We start from the raw sequence: 16,696 nt of genomic DNA on the forward strand, positions 1-16,696 counted from the left end.
TGGGCCCCCTGGTGGCCCTCCGATGTCCATCTTCTGCTATATGGAGTCTTTCCATGAGGAAAAATCATAAGCCATCTTCTCAGACGAAACTCCGCCGCCATGAGGCGAAACCTTGGCGGTCCAATCTAGGGCTCCGGCAGAGCTGTTCTGCCGGGGAAACTTCCCTCCGGAAGGGGGAAATCATCGCCATCGTCATCACCAACGCTCCTCTCATCGGGAGAGGGCAATCTCCATCAACATCTTCATCAGCACCATCTCCTCTCAAAATCCTAGTTCATCTCTTGTATCCAATTCTTGTCTTCAAGTCCGGGATTGGTGCTAATAGGTTGCTAGTAGTGTTAATTACTCCTTGTAGTTTATGCTAGTTGGTTTATTTGGTGGAAGATCATATGTTCAGATCCTATATGCATATTAATACCTCTCTGATTATGAACATGAGTATGCTTTGTGAGTAGTTACGTTTGTTCCTGAGGACATGGGAGAAGTCTTGCTATTAGTAGTCATGTGAATTTGGTATTCGTTCGATATTTTGATGAGATGTATGTTGTCTCTCCTCTAGTGGTGTTATGTGAATGTCGACTACATAACACTTCACCATGATTTGGGCCTAGAGGAAGGCATTGGGAAGTAATAAGTAGATGATGGGTTGCTAGAATGACAAAAGCTTAAACCCTAGTTTATGCGTTGCTTCGTAAGGGGCTGATTTGGATCCATATGTTTCATGCTATGGTTAGGTTTACCTTAATACTTTTGTTGTAGTTGCGGATGCTTGCAATAGAGGTTAATCATAAGTGGGATGCTTGTCCAAGTAAGGATAGTACCCAAGCACTGGTCCACCCACATACCAAATTATCAAAATACCGAACGTGAATCATATGAACATGATGAAAACTAGCTTGACGATATTCCCATGTGTCCTCGGGAGCGCTTTTCTCTATATACGAGTTTGTCCAGGCTTGTCCTTTGCTACAAAAAGGATTGGGACACCTTGCTGCACTTTATTTACTTTTGTTACTTGTTGCTCGTTACAACTTATCCTATCACAAAATTATCTACTACCACTTGTTTCAGTACTTGCAGAGAATACCTTGCTGGAAACCGCTTATCATTTTCTTCTGCTCCTCGTTGGGTTCGACACTCTTACTTATCGAAAGGACTACGATAGATCCCCTATACTTGTGGGTCATCAAGACTCTTTTCTGGCGCTGTTGCCGGGGAGTGAAGCGCCTTTGGTAGGTGGAATTTTGTAAGTAAAAATTTATATAGTGTGCTGAAATTTACTGTCACTTGTTACTATGGAAAGTAATCCTCTGAGGGGGTTGTTCGGGGTATCTTCACCCCGACCAGTAGAGCAAAGAGTTGCTCCTCAACCTACTGAACCTACTGAAAATGAAAATGTCTGCTTTGAAATTCCTTCGGGTATGATAGAAAAACTGCTAGCTAATCCTTTTGTAGGAGATGGAACAAAGCATCCTGATGAGCATCTAATATATGTGGATGAAGTTTGTGGATTATTTAAGCTTGCAGGTGTACCCGGAGATGTTGTTAAGAAGAAGGTCTTCCTTTATCTTTGAAGGGAGATGCATCAACATGGTATAGGCTATGTGATGATACGGGGTCATGGAACTACAAACGATTGAAATTGCAATTTCATCAGAAGATTTATCCTATGCATCTTGTTCATCGTGATCGCAATTATATATATAATTTTTTGCCTCGCGAAGGAGAAAGCATCGCTCAAGCTTGGGGGAGGCTAAAATCAATGTTATATTCATGCCCCAATCATGAGCTCTCAAGACAAATGATTATTCAAAATTTTTATGCTCGACTTTCTGATAGCAATCGCACCATGCTTGATACTTCTTGTGCTGGCTCTTTTATGATGAAGACTATTGAATTCAAATGGGATTTATTGGAAAGAATTAAACGCAACTTTGAATATTGGGACCTTGACAAAGGTAAGAAGTCAGGTATGACACCTAGGATTGATTGTGTTAAATCTTTTATGGATACCGATGTTTTCCGTAAATTTAGCACTATATAAGGACTTGACTCTGAGATAGTAGCTTCTTTCTGTGAATCTTTTGCTACTCATGTTGATCTCCCCAAGGAGAAGTGGTTTAAATATCATCCTCCCATAGAAGTAAAAGTAGTTGCACCTATTAAAGTTGAAGAAAAGACAGTCACTTATAATGATCCTATTGTTCCTACTGCTTATGTTGAGAAACCACCTTTTCCTGTGAGGATAAAGGATCATGCTAAAACTTCAACTGTGGTTCGTAAAAGCAATATTAAAACTCATACACCTTTTGAGCAAATTAAAGTTGAACCTGATATTGCTATTGTTAAAGATCTCTAGGCTGATAATATTGATGGGCATATTATTTATTTCTGTGATGAAACTGCTAGAATTGCTAAACCTTGTGCTAAAGATAAACCTAGACATGTGGTAGGCATGCCTGTTATTTCTGTTAAAATAGGAGATCATTGTTATCATGGTTTATGTGATATGGCTGCCAGTGCTAGTGCAATACCTATTAGCCTATATAGAGAAATTATGCATGATATTGCACCTATTGAGTTAGAAGATATTGATGTCACAATTAAACTTGCCAATAGAGATACTATTTCACCAATGGGAATTGTTAGAGATATTGAAGTATTGTGTGGGAAAACTAAATATCCTGCTGATTTTCTTGTTCTTGGTTCCCCATAAGATAGCTTTTGTCCCATTATATTTGGTAGACCCTTCTTGAACACTGTTAATGCTAAGATAGATTGCAAAAAGGATGTTGTTACTATCAGTTTAGATGATATGTCTCATGAATTTAATTTCTCTGAATTTAGTAGACAACACCATGAAGAAGAATTAACTAGTAAGGATGAAATTATTGGTCTTGCTTCTATTGTCGTACCTCCTAGTGATCCTTTAGAACAATATTTGCTAGACCACGAAAATGATATGTTTATGAATGAAAGAAGGGAAATAGATGAAGTATTCTTTAAACAGGAACCTATTCTGAAACACAATTTGCATGTTGAAATCCTAGGGGATCCTCCTCCACCCAAGGGTGATCCCGTGTTTGAGCTTAAACTGTTGCCTAATACTCTTAAATATGTTTATCTTGATGAGAAAAAGATATATCATGTTATTATTAGTGCTAACCTTTCAGAGCATGAGGAAGAGTGATTATTGAAAACTCTGAAGGAGCACCGTGCTGCTATTGGGTATACTCTTGATGATCTTAAGGGCATTAGTCCCACTCTATGTCAACATAAAATAAATTTGGAAGAAGATGCTAAACCAGTTCGTGATCATCAACGATGGCTGAATCCTAAAATGAAAGAAGTAGTAAGAAAGGAAATACTAAAGCTCCTTGAGGCAGGTATAATCTATCCCGTCGCTGATAGTCAGTGGGTAAGTCCTGTCCATTGTGTCCCTAAGAAGGGAGGTATTATTGTCATTCCTAATGATAAAGATGAATTGATTCCTCAAAGAATTATTACAGGTTATAGGATGGTAATTGATTTCTGCAAATTAAATAAGGCCACTAAAAAGGATCATTACCCCTTACCTTTTATCGATCAAATGCTAGAAAGATTATCCAAACATACACATTTTTGCTTTCTAGATGGTTATTCTGGTTTCTCTCAAATACCTGTGTCAGCCAAGGATCAATCAAAGACTACTTTTACTTGCCCTTTTGGTACATTTTCTTATAGACGTATGCCTTTTGGTTTATGTAATGCACCTGCTACCTTTCAAAGATGCATGATGGCTATATTCTCTGACTTTTGTGAAAAGATTTGTGAGGTTTCCATGGACGATTTCTCCGTCTATGGATCTTCTTTTGATGATTGCTTGAGCAACCTTGATCGAGTTTTGCAGAGATGTGAAGAAACTAATCTTGTCTTGAATTGGGAAAAGTGCCACTTTATGGTTAATGAAGGTATTGTCTTGGGTCATAAAGTTTCTGAAAGAGGTATTGAAGTTGATAAAGCCAAGGTTGATGCTATTGAAAAGATGCCATGCCCCAAGGACATCAAAGGTATAAGCAGTTTCCTTGGTCATGCCGGATTTTATAGGAGGTTCATTAAGGACTTCTCAAAAAATTCTCGGCCTCTGACTAATTTATTACAAAAAGATATACCATTTGTCTTTGATGATGATTGTGTAGAAGCATTTGAAGTACTTAAGAAAGCATTGATCTCTGCACCTATTTTTCAGCCACCTGATTGGAATTTAGCCTTTGAAATTATGTGTGATGCTAGTGATTATGATGTAGGTGTTGTTCTAGGGAAAAGAGTTGATAAGAAATTAAACGTTATTCAATATGCTAGTAAAACCCTAAACAATGCTCAAAGAAATTATGCTACTGCTGAAAAAGAATTCTTAGCAGTTGTATTTGCTTGTGATAAGTTCACACCTTATATTGTTGATTCTAAAGTAACTATACACACTGATCATGCTGCTATTAAATATCTTATGAAAAAGAAAGATGCTAAACCTAGACTTATTAGATGGGTTCTCTTGCTACAAGAATTTGACTTACATATTGTTGATAGAAAGGGAGCTGAGAACCCCGTTGCAGACAACGTGCCTAGGTTAGAAAATGTGCTTGATGACCCACTACCTGTTGATGATAGCTTTCCCGATGAGCAATTAAATGTCATAAATGCTTCTCATACTGCTCCATGGTATGCTGATTATGCTAATTACATTGTTGCTAAGTTTATACCACCTAGTTTCACATACCAGCAAAAGAAAAAGTTCTTCTATGATTTGAGGCATTACTTTTGGGATGACCCACATCTTTATAAAGAAGGAGTAGATGGTGTTATTAGACGTTGTGTACCTGAGCATGAACAGGAACAGATCCTACGCAAGTGTCACTCCGAAGCTTATGGAGGACACCATGCTGGAGATAGGACTGCACATAAGGTATTGCAATCTGGTTTTTATTGGCCTACTCTCTTCAAGGATGCCGTAAGTTTGTCTTATCTTATGATGAATGTCAAAGAAATTGTAATATTAGTAGACGCCAAGAAATGCCTATGAACTATTCACTCGTTATTTAACCATTTGATGTTTGGGGCTTTGACTATATGGGGCCTTTTCCTTCCTCTAATGGATATACACATATTTTAGTTGCTGTTGATTACGTTACTAAGTGGGTAGAAGCTATTCCAACTAGTAGTGCTGATCATAACACTTCTATTAAAATGCTTAAAGAAGTCATTTTTCCAAGATTTGGAGTCCCTAGATATTTAATGACTGATGGTGGTTCACATTTTATTCATGGTGCTTTCCGTAAAATGCTTGCTAAATATGATGTTAATCATAGAATTGCATCTCCTTATCACCCATAGTCTAGTGGTCAATTAGAATTGAGTAATAGAGAGCTCAAATTAATTTTGCAAAAGACTGTCAATAGGTCTAGGAAGAATTGGTCCAAGAAACTTGATGATGCATTATGGGCCTGTAGAACTGCATATAAAAATCCTATGGGTATGTCTCCGTATAAAATGGTTTATGGAAAAGCATGTCACTTACCTCTCGAACTAGAACATAAGGCATATTGGGCTATTAAAGAGCTCAATTATTATTTTAAACTTGCCGGTGAGAAGAGGTTATTTGATATTAGCTCACTCGATGAATGGAGAACCCAAGCCTACGAAAATGCCAAGTTGTTTAAAGAAAAGTTAAAAGATGGCATGATAAAAGGATACAAAAGCGTGAGTTTAATGTAGGTAATTATGTATTGCTATACAACTCCTGTTTAAGATTTTTTGCAGGAAAACTTCTCTCTAAATGGGAAGGTCCTTACGTTATCGAGGAGGTCTATCGTTCCGGTGTCATAAAAATCAACAACTTCGAAGGCACAAATCCGAAGGTGGTGAACGGTCAAAGAATCAAACATTATATCTCAGGTAATCCCATAAATGTTGAAACCAATGTTATTGAAACCGTAACCCCGGAGGAATACATAAGGGACACTTTCCGGAACGTTTCAGACTCCGAAAAGGAATAGGTATGTGGTACAGTAAGTAAATCGACTCCAGAATAGTTTTTAAGGCAATATTTCTCTGTTTTGGAATATTTAGAAAAATAGAAAAATAAGAAGTAGTCTAGGAAGGACACGAGGCCTCCACGAGGGTGGAGGGCGCGCCCTACCCTACTGGGCGCACCCCCTACCTCATGGGCACCTCGTGTGCTCTCTGGACTCTGTTTTCTTGCACATTACGTATTTTGGTCGGTAAAAATTCATTATATAATCTCCCGGAGGTTTTGACTCCCGTATCACGCAAATATCTCTTGTCTTTGTTTTGAGCTGTACTGCCGTAAACAGAGCAACATGCCGTCCCAAGATTCGGAAGGATAAAGCTATGTGGTTGATTACCTTGCAGATCCTAAGGTCTATGGGGATGGGGAGCATTGTGGTTGGACTACGGAAGAATAAGAGGACTATGAACCCAAGGGAAAGGAGGAGACGAGCTCAGATGAAGATGAAGTCCCACTACCTCAACATGGGGACATGCATGTGAAGTTTAAAAAGTCAAGCCTCCTGGATAGAGTAAAGAAACCTAAGATCGAGTTTATCCCTTTTCGCCTCTTGCAGGAAAACAAGCAGGAACTATGCAAAAAGATACTGAGCCTGGAACAGGAGATCGAGGACCTAAGGGACCAAAATTCTGTCCTCAAGCGCAAATTAAGGAAGAAGCCTACGCCATCAACAAAACCATCACCTTCTCCACCAACAAAGAATAATTGAGCATCGGGTATGGGCACTCCCCTTGGCAACTGCCAAGCTTGGGGGAGTGCCCCGGTATCGTATCACCATCACTTTTATCTTTACCATTTTTCTTAGTTTGATCCTTTTGATAATATCTTGATCTAGTAGAATAAAGTTTTAGTATGATCTAGTTGTGAGTTTTGCTTTATGATCCCTCTATGTAATCGAGTCCACGAGCTATATATAATAAAGATTAGTGTTGAGTCAAGGGCTTGATTATTTTGCCATGATCCTAAGTGAATAAAAGAAAAGAGAAAGAATAAAAAAGGGAAACAAAGAGATCATATGGATCTTATGGAGAGTAATGAGCTCACTTAGAAAAAGAATGATGAATAAAAGTGTTTGAGAGTTGACAAACATAGTTTTGGTCATTGTTGCAATTAATAGGAAGTAATAAAGAAAGAGAGGTCTTCACATATAAATATACTATCTTGGACATCTTTTATGATTGTGAGCACTCATTAAAATATGACATGCTAAAGAGTTGACGTTGGACAAGGAAGACAACGTAATGGGTTATGTTTTCTTACATCTGAGATAAATTATATTGTCATGGATCATCCAACATGGTTGAGCTTGCCTTTCCCCCTCATGCTAGCCAAATTCATCGCACCAAGTAGAGATACTACTTCTGCTTCCAAATACCCTTAAACCAGTTTTGCCATGAGAGTCCACCATACCTACCTATGGATTGAGTAAGATCCTCCAAGTAACACTACAAAAAAAAAACACTTCCGTGATGATACATGTTTGTCACAGTAGGTCACGTTTTCTGTCATGCATGTACATCCATGACAAATTTATGACAGAATCAAGATAGTCATACCTGTGCTGTCGTAGAAGTGTTCCATGACATTACCAAAATTATCATCACGGAAGTGTCCACTTCCATGACGATAAATCGCGCATCACAGAAGTGCTTTCGTCAAGGGTGACTGACACGTGGCATCCACCGTAACAAAACGATGTTAAGCTATCGGGTCGGGTTTTGGATCCGATAACCCGTTAACAGCCCCGACCAATGGGGATTTTCCACGTGTAAAATCATCATTGGCTGGAGGAAACACGTGTCGGCTCATCGTTGGGACAGATGTCAACCACTCATTGGACGGAAGGCGCCTATGATACGTCGACACGTGGCACGGCCCAACAGAGGCCCATTCCTGTGAAAAGGCCGGCCCATTTGACTTGGTCAAAAGCTGGCGGGCCGGCCCATGGAAAGCCCGTTAACGGCATGTTCGAATATAGCCCATTTACAGCCCGCTAACCCAAGGCCCGTTACGCCCTATCCGAATTAGGCCCAGTAGCGTCATCTGGGCCATCCAATATGATTCCAGCCCGTTTTCACTTCTGGCCCATGTATGGCCCATGACGTCTTTCGGCCCATATGAGGCCCTATGTAACTCTTGGCCTACTAACGGCCCATGGTGAAACTGGCCCGTGATGAACAGTGTATCACTTTACACCCATTAACGGCCCGTGGTGAAACTGGCCCGTAATGAACAGTGTATCACTTTATACCCATTAATGGCCCATTATTCCGTTGGGTCGTTTCCAGCCCATGTTATCTTTCGGCCTTCTCAGAGCCCATTTATTCTTGGGCTCATTTCCAGCATTCGTTTACTTACGACCCGTTACTGTCATTTTCTACTTGTGGGCCAAATTCAGCCCGTGGTTACAGTCGGCCCATTTGTGGTTCGTTAATACGTTGGGCCGATTTCATAGCATCATCAAATACGGCCTATTAACGATGGCCCGTTAAGGTCGGCCCATGAACGAACGATTCCAACTCTAGCCCGTTTACGGCCATAATGCGGTCTATTTGGCCCATGTTTGGCCAATCGATTATACGGCCCGTATAAGGCCCATTGATAATACGACCCGCAGAAGGCCCATTGTTTCTACGGCCCATAGAAGGCCCACTGTTTCTACGGCCACTAGGAGGCCCAGTGTCACTACAGTAAATATTAGCCCATGGTTATTGTGGCAGTTTTAAGAAATAGGTTATTGCAGCCACTAGCTAACCGCGGAAAAAGAACTGCAATGACTACAAGCAAACAAATAAACAAGACGACAAGGAAATAAATAAGCAAGCAACTAATGCTAGGCTATCACGACTATTACACATATTACATCCACTGGGCATCAAAGTTCGCCACCAGTGCAAATATAGGGAACAAAGCAGCATATCATACACACTGGTTGTCAAAGTTGGTGACCAACGCAAATAAACGCCGCAGCAAAACAAATCCAAAACTGAAACCACTTCAGAAGATCTCAAGAAAACAATATCCTGGGTACCCATAATGCTGGCAAGATTCTTAGCAAGCTTATTAACTTTCTCTTGTTTGGCGCTTAAATCCTCCAACGCTTGCTGTTGCAACAGAAAATATGCATCTGAATTCTGCAGAGACTTCCTCAGTCCTTCAGCTTCCTGTCGCAGCACATCTGATTGATGTCTTTCAACTTGAAGTTGATACTCAAGAAGGTGAACTGATTCAGGCAACGAGTTCGAAGAGCTTGTGCCAGCAGTAGTGGCCAGTAACTCGAACACTACATCAAGACAGGACTTTTGGGTTCCCTCACTGTCGTCAAGATAGTTTTTATCAGCTTTCTTGGAGACCAACAGGGATGTCTCACTATCTTGAACCTTATCTGCATTACTTCCTTTACCATTGGATAATGCGGTACTGTTCTCCAATATTTTGTCCGCATTCTAAAAGAGAAACAAGCAGACACATCACATGTTTACCATGTTGTATATGAAACTCATTTTGGTAAATGAGTTCAGTAGTAAAGTGGACAGGATAACAGCAAGAAACAAACATATATCTATGTACCATGGTCACTTTATGGTCTATAAAATTCTAGTTTTTGTTGCCAAATCAAGATAGAGACACAGTTCAAATAATATTTGTTCAAGACAAAGCAGAATAGGCAGAATATAAGTGTGGGTAACTATAGAGCAATAACAACACTTGTAATGTGCATGACATGAGAACATACCTATTTATTCAATTGAAACTGAAATCAACATAGAGCAGGTTACAATAGCAAACCAGTTAAAGAAACAGGTTTAAAACATACCTGTTGCGCCATTGGAGTTTCAATTCCATCCTTCAAATTTGAAAATAGTTGGTATGAGTAAATACAGTCATGCAAGAGCAAAGGAGTATGAACCATAGCTACAGAACATGACCTGAGAACAAATCTTCTTCTCCTTTTAAGCGTTGAGTTGGGATTCGGAGTGGTGGTCCTTGTCCTTTGGGCACTGCAGTTCCCTTACTAACTGCTCATGTTTGGGTGCTCTGTGGTGGAGACGGTGTTGTGTCAACTAGAACTGGGTTACTATCTGCCGGGGTTGGGGTTAGAAGGGATGTAGCTGGTTCTCTGTCCAACTGGGTAGGGGTACAATCTGCGAGAGTCTGGGTTATGTGTGGTGGATCTGGTCCTTGGGCAAGTACAACCGTGGTTCTATCTGCATCAACCGGTAGCACTATCTTTTCTGAAGACCGTGTTGTTACTCCCTTAATACTGCCATCACGCTCTCCAATTCAAATGGCTGATAAACAAGAAAAGTAATTGAAAGTATAGACATTGTATGATAGACAGGTGCAATGGATAGTGGGGAATAAAATAGGGCATGAAATAATTCATATTTATGTTGTCTAACCAAACAGGATAGCATGACACAATTTCACATATATGATGGCTAACTAAACAGGATAGCATGACACAATTTCACATTATGATGGCTAACTAAAAAAGATGGAAAGACATAGTTCAAAATATGAGACTATGTAAACAGGATGACATGACATAACTATATAATGTGTTTATTAAATAGGTTGGCATGCCATAATTCACATACATTCACGGATAGAATGCCATAATTCAAAATATGATGTCTGTAAACACTAAACAGGATGAGATGATATAACTATATGATGTCTTTATTAAATGGGTTGCCATGCCATAATTCAGATAGATGATGTGTATGTACTATGTAAACATGATGGCATGATATAATTCAAATATATGATTTATATAGTAAGCAAGAAAGCAGGTGGCAATCCATATATGATGTAAAAACTAAGCAATGCAAGACAACATGCATGACATGGGTAATATAACCCTGCCAAGTTTGAGCATAGACCTCAGGGGGGAAATAGGACTGGTCATCAGTCTCTGGATCCTCCTCCGAGGAGCTCTCTGTAACCAGCAAGATGTCTGCTTCAGCAGGTAGCATTGTCTGCTCTGAATACCTTGTTTTCACTCCAGATACTTCCATCACCGCTTCAAATGGCTGATGCACAGGAAGAGTAGTTGAATATACAAACGTTGTCGACAAATGGAACACGTAATACAAAAAAATGATAGCATGATATAATTCACATACATGATGATTGGCTAAACAGCATGGCATTGCATAATTCACATATATAATGCCTTTGCAACAAGATAGCATTGTATAATTCACATATATAATGTCTTGCAACAAGATGGCAATGCATAATTCACATATATGGTAATTAGACACTGAACAGGTGGCATTCACACAAAGCATATCTAAACTAATTAAATGACATAGCAATGCGAGACACCATACGCATGATATGAGAAACATAACCCTGCCAAGTTAGAGCATACACCTCAGGGGGGATAGGACTGGTCATCTGTCTCTGAAACCTCCTCTGAGGAGCTATTCGTAACCAGCGAGATATGCGCTTTGTCAGATAGCATAGTCTGCTCTGAAGACCTTGTTTTCACTCCAGAATTTGCCATCACCGTGTCAAATGGCTGATGCACACGAAGAGCAGTTGAATGTAATAACATTGTTGACAAATGTAATATGTAACGAAAAAAAGGATGGCCTGATATAATTTACATATAAGATGACTGGCTAAGCAGGATGGCATTGCAAAATTCACATAGATGATGCATGGCTAAACAATTTGGCGTTGCATAATTCACAAAAACAATGAATAAACTAAACAGATGGCATTCGCACAAAGGATGTCTAAACTAAGCAGATGACATATTTGATGTAGAAAGTAAGAAATGCAAGACACCATATGCATGATATAACCAACATCAGCATGCCAAGTTAGAGCGAAGACCTCATGGGGTAAATAGGAGTTTTATTCTCCTTCTGAATCCCCCTCAGAATAGATATCTTCCTCTCGATTACAATCTGAAATGCGTGGAGGGGGGCTGCCTTTGCGCCTACCATGGAGCGACGTCTGCATGAAATTTTATTGCCATGCAAGGCTCGTCTCTTTTGCTCTACATGTTCAGTTCCATTGTTTACAATAACTATCATGCATAGGAATAAAACATAGTGAGATTATGTAAGGAGTGCATGCAGAAATCCAGAGTGATGGTAGCAACCTGTGGATAGACCCAAAACCAATAATAGCAGGCAGATAATGGCTTTAGTTAAAAAAATACAGATAATGGCTTCTTTACAGTTTGTTTCCCACCCAACATGAAACTCATAGTAGACACCGGAGATTAACCAGATAGTAGATAGATACTATTGATAGCGGCCTCGATATGTACCCCACAACCATTTAAAAACTCAAGTTTGACCATTAGTTTGGAGCTGACTCAGAGTCTAATCGGTGAACAGGACGATAAAGTAGCATGTAATATTAAGCGATGCATAACGTAAGCATACACGAAAGAGTGCGACCTCTCTTGCGGATCCGTGTAGTCCTTGAGATCATCTGCTCGGTTGATGATGGTAGTGCAGTTTTCATGGCTACCAGCGGCGAGGAAGAAGATCTGAGGTGGCAAAAGACAGTCTGGAGGCCGGATCCCTGCTGTGCTGGACCCTTCTGTCGTTGGAGCAGCTGAGCTGGGGTGGACGACGGTGCAGCAGGAGCGGGAAAAACCACGCAAGGTATTCTTTGACAACTATCTGTAAGAGAAGTAATTCTATAAGGGCTCGTTTGAATTGGAGGATTCCAACAATGCAGGGATAGGAAATAGACATGAATAGGATAGGAATGCATGTGCAAAACAGAGAATTTAAAAACACAGGATTTCTGCCAATCTGGGTGTTTGATTCACAACAATTGGAAGATCACAGGATGCAAAGAAGCATGGTGAGATTAAGTCAAACCACAAGAAAATGTATGGTTATAATGCTATTATGCTACTATCTCTTAGTCTTGTGCTTCATGAATAGGAATTTGAAAAGGAGGACAAGTGAAAATTAAAATTCCTACGTTTTTTCTTTCAAGGAGACACTAAAGGAACAAATCCATGTGCTTAGTGGACAATATATATAACATGTAGAGTAAAAAAGAGATGCAACAAGTGCACAACCTCTTTGGCGAAGCCATGTCGATCTCAGCGTGATAGGGTTGGCCGGTGAGGATGCTCCGGCTGACTTGGCTGTCGGAGGAGGAGAAGAAGATCTCAGGCATCTGGAGATGGAGCCCGAGGTACTGCTCCGCTGTGATGGAGGGTTTCGTCGTTGGAGCAGCTCCGGTGAGTTGTACGATGCCGAGGCTGAAGCAGGACAAGAGAGATAACGAACAATGTTAACCTGAGTGGAATTCTAATAGCATCTCCAATACATGACGTAAAATACATAAACACAAAGTGCTAGATGTAAAATACATCAGCCGCTCACCTCCGAACTTAACTGTCGAAACTGAATTTAACTGTCGAAACTGAACTTAACTGTCGAAACTGAACTTAACTGTCGAAACTAAATTTTGTTGTCGAAACTGAATTTTGCTGTCGAAACTGAACGCACTAGCAAGGTGAGGCTACACGTCGGTCGACTGACTTTTTCATCTCTGGTCAGTCGATTTTGCAGCCGTTGTTTACGAAATCAAGGGCATGCGGTTCATCTTCAACCTCCACCCTCCTGAGTCGGCCAAACAGCAGCCCCCCGCCGGCCGCGGCCGGTGGTGCGCCACCCCGCCCGCCCCAAAAACACTCCCCACCGCCGGTCCGTCGCCGCCCCGGCCATCCCTCTAGGCCCCCCCGTGCCGAGATTTTTCTCTGGCGATCCCCACGCCACCGCCCCGCCAACGCCGGCGACCACCGTCCCCATCCTGAACCCTAAGATAGATAGTGGGGTACCTCTCCGGCGAGCCCCCCTTCCCGTTGCGGCTGGTTCTTCCTTCACCCCGACGGCATCGGAGTGAAATGTAGCTAAATCGGAGCAGCATCGCAAGCAAGAGCAAGAGCGAGAGCAGCAGCGCGAGCAAGAGCAATAGCAAGAGCAGACCAGGCAGGGGACCGAGAGCAAGAGCACAGCAGCAGCGCGAGCGAGAGCTAAAGTAGCAGTAGGTCCTACTGATGTGGACATCACCGCCGAAGGAGCGACGCCGTGGAGGAAGTGGCCGGCGACGCCGCCGTGGATGGAGCCATGCCGTGTCGGCTCGGGACCGAGCGCCGGCAGCACCATGAGATCAAATCAAGAAGAAAATACGGCGATTAGTGTACAACCTCTTTGGTGGCACCGATTAGGCCGCAGCTTCATCCGAGGAAACGGTGATGATGATGCTCTTCCGGTGGTGCAGGTGAAGACGACGGTGTGGGAATGGAGGTGGCGCGAAAGACGAGGGGAACGTCAGGGCAGCTCCTTGGAGGTGGAGGATGGGGTGGCTGAACCGGCGGGACAATGAGATCGACGACGGATCCTCATCCGGTACGGTGGATGAGGGACGTCGAGGTGTTGCTGTGGACGACGTCGTCGGGGAAGAGGCTCCGGCTGGGTGGCGGACGGAGCAGGGTGTGGGGTTTCGTCGCGGGTTTTCGCGGCCTCGGTGTATGAATGGGTGGGCGGATGGGATGGCAGTGGGGAACCATGGCTTAGAGATGCGCTTGTCCGAAATGTGGGGTAAGTTACGAAAGTACCCCCACCGATTTGAGGCGGTTCTTTCGGTTCAGGGGTACCACGGGCATTTCGCATGTCGGAATTTCACAGGAGGTGGGACTTTTCGTGCACGTTGTAATTTCGGAATAGCAAGGCGCGGGTTGAGATGGAGGGAGTTGTCGGAGCACAACGAGATAAAGATATATCTTAAATATTTCGGGCTAACAAGGCGCGGGTTGAAATTTCTGGACAAGCCTAACGTGTACTGTACCAAATCAATGCGCCCTACAAATGCCATTCAAAACTTTGAATTCATGTTATGTTCAATTAAAATATTTCGCTACGTGTATAATGCATGCAACCTACTACTCAAATGAACGTTTTAGTGCATTCCAAACGTATATACTACCGCTTCAATATGAACTAAATTTGAATTCGTTTCTCTATTTGAATAAGATCTACAGTAATGATTGTTGTGAAGTCAAAGCATTTGAATTCGTTTCTCTGTTTTAATAAGATCTACAATCATCATTATTGTCAAGTTAAACCATTGTTTGTGTATTATGTTCACAGCACACCACATGATTAGTCTCGAGTTACATATGAACTATGTGTACTATATGAACTCGAACTAGATTTTTTGAATCCACTTTATTTTGATTTCAAATCACATTACATTTCTAGCTCTAGCTAGATCTTCATAATCTAAACCATGTCTCATATGTATAATGTGTTTATCACATTATGTATGGTGCCCCGCCCCCTACGCCTACAAGTATTTAGATGTGAGTTGCAAACACCACACATTACCACAAATTCAAATAAAATGTGAGAATGTCCGATATATAGTATTGTTTAGATTGTTCGATATTTAGTTGTAAGCTGCAAACGCCACACATTATCACAAATTCAAATAAAATGTGAGATTGTTTGATGTATAGTATGGTTTAGATTGTTCGGCATTTAGCTGTGAGTTGCAAACGCCATGCATTATCACATTATGGTATAACATGTGCACAGCACATGTATCACCGCTATATTCATGCATGCAATTTTTAAAACACTATGATCTCCTATTCAAATATATGAATCCGCTTTCATATCAAATTATGATCTTCATTAGTCTCTTACACCCACCAACCCTCTAACCTTTGTAGCTACCACTAACTTTCTCTCGTGCATGCACACGCCCTCCTCGCCCTCCCCCTCCCTCGGCATTCTATCCACCGGGCACATTCATTTTTTTTTCTTTAGGTCGTTCTCCCAGAGTCTCCACAACTCCTTTTCGACACACACCGATCGATAAACCTCTCCGGCAATGCCTGCCTACAACATACAAACACACCTTTAATCTCCTCCTTTATGTGTCCTTGCCTCGTGTCTCTCATACGGTCAGACACACGTGTAAACTCTCGCCCCTCTTTTCATCACTCTCACAACCGCACACTCCTCCCCCTATCTAGCTAGTAGTTGGGCCTCTCACACCACCTCCTAGCTCCATTCTCTCTGTCTATCCGTCTCGCTGGGCCTTATTTGCTTCTAACAAATGGACGTACACCGACCGATCTCTCGCTATACATATAGCTAGCTAGGTCCTTATAACTCGTTTTTACCCGCACGTGAATCGATCTACCTCATTAGTTGTGTCTCTCCCTTCCTCCGACAAACAACAATTGATCTACCGATCTAGTTAGGTTTGCTTACCAAACACATGGTTCCCCTTCATCATCCATGGATGCGTCCCGACAGATCTATCACGCACAGGCACACACAGAAACACATCCCCACTCTTATTGATAACATTGCAGTTCCACCCTCAGTTTGTCTAGTAGGCCTCTCCCACCATCTTCGAGAAGCAACTCCATCACCCATCCAACACTCTACCCCTCTCCCTCCCTCTCCCTCCCTCTCTCTCTCTCTCCTATCTCTCTCCCACCATATTTCCCGTCCTTCAGTTATGTATGGATGTCGACCGATCTCCCTCAAGACATAGCTGGGTCTCTCCTTCTCAACACATATACAAGTCGTTCTACCTCTGTAGTTAGGCCTCTGCCTACCCCTC

The sequence above is a fragment of the Triticum dicoccoides genome, chromosome 2A, assembly GCF_002162155.2.
Source record: "Triticum dicoccoides isolate Atlit2015 ecotype Zavitan chromosome 2A, WEW_v2.0, whole genome shotgun sequence".
Taxonomy (NCBI): domain Eukaryota; kingdom Viridiplantae; phylum Streptophyta; class Magnoliopsida; order Poales; family Poaceae; genus Triticum; species Triticum dicoccoides.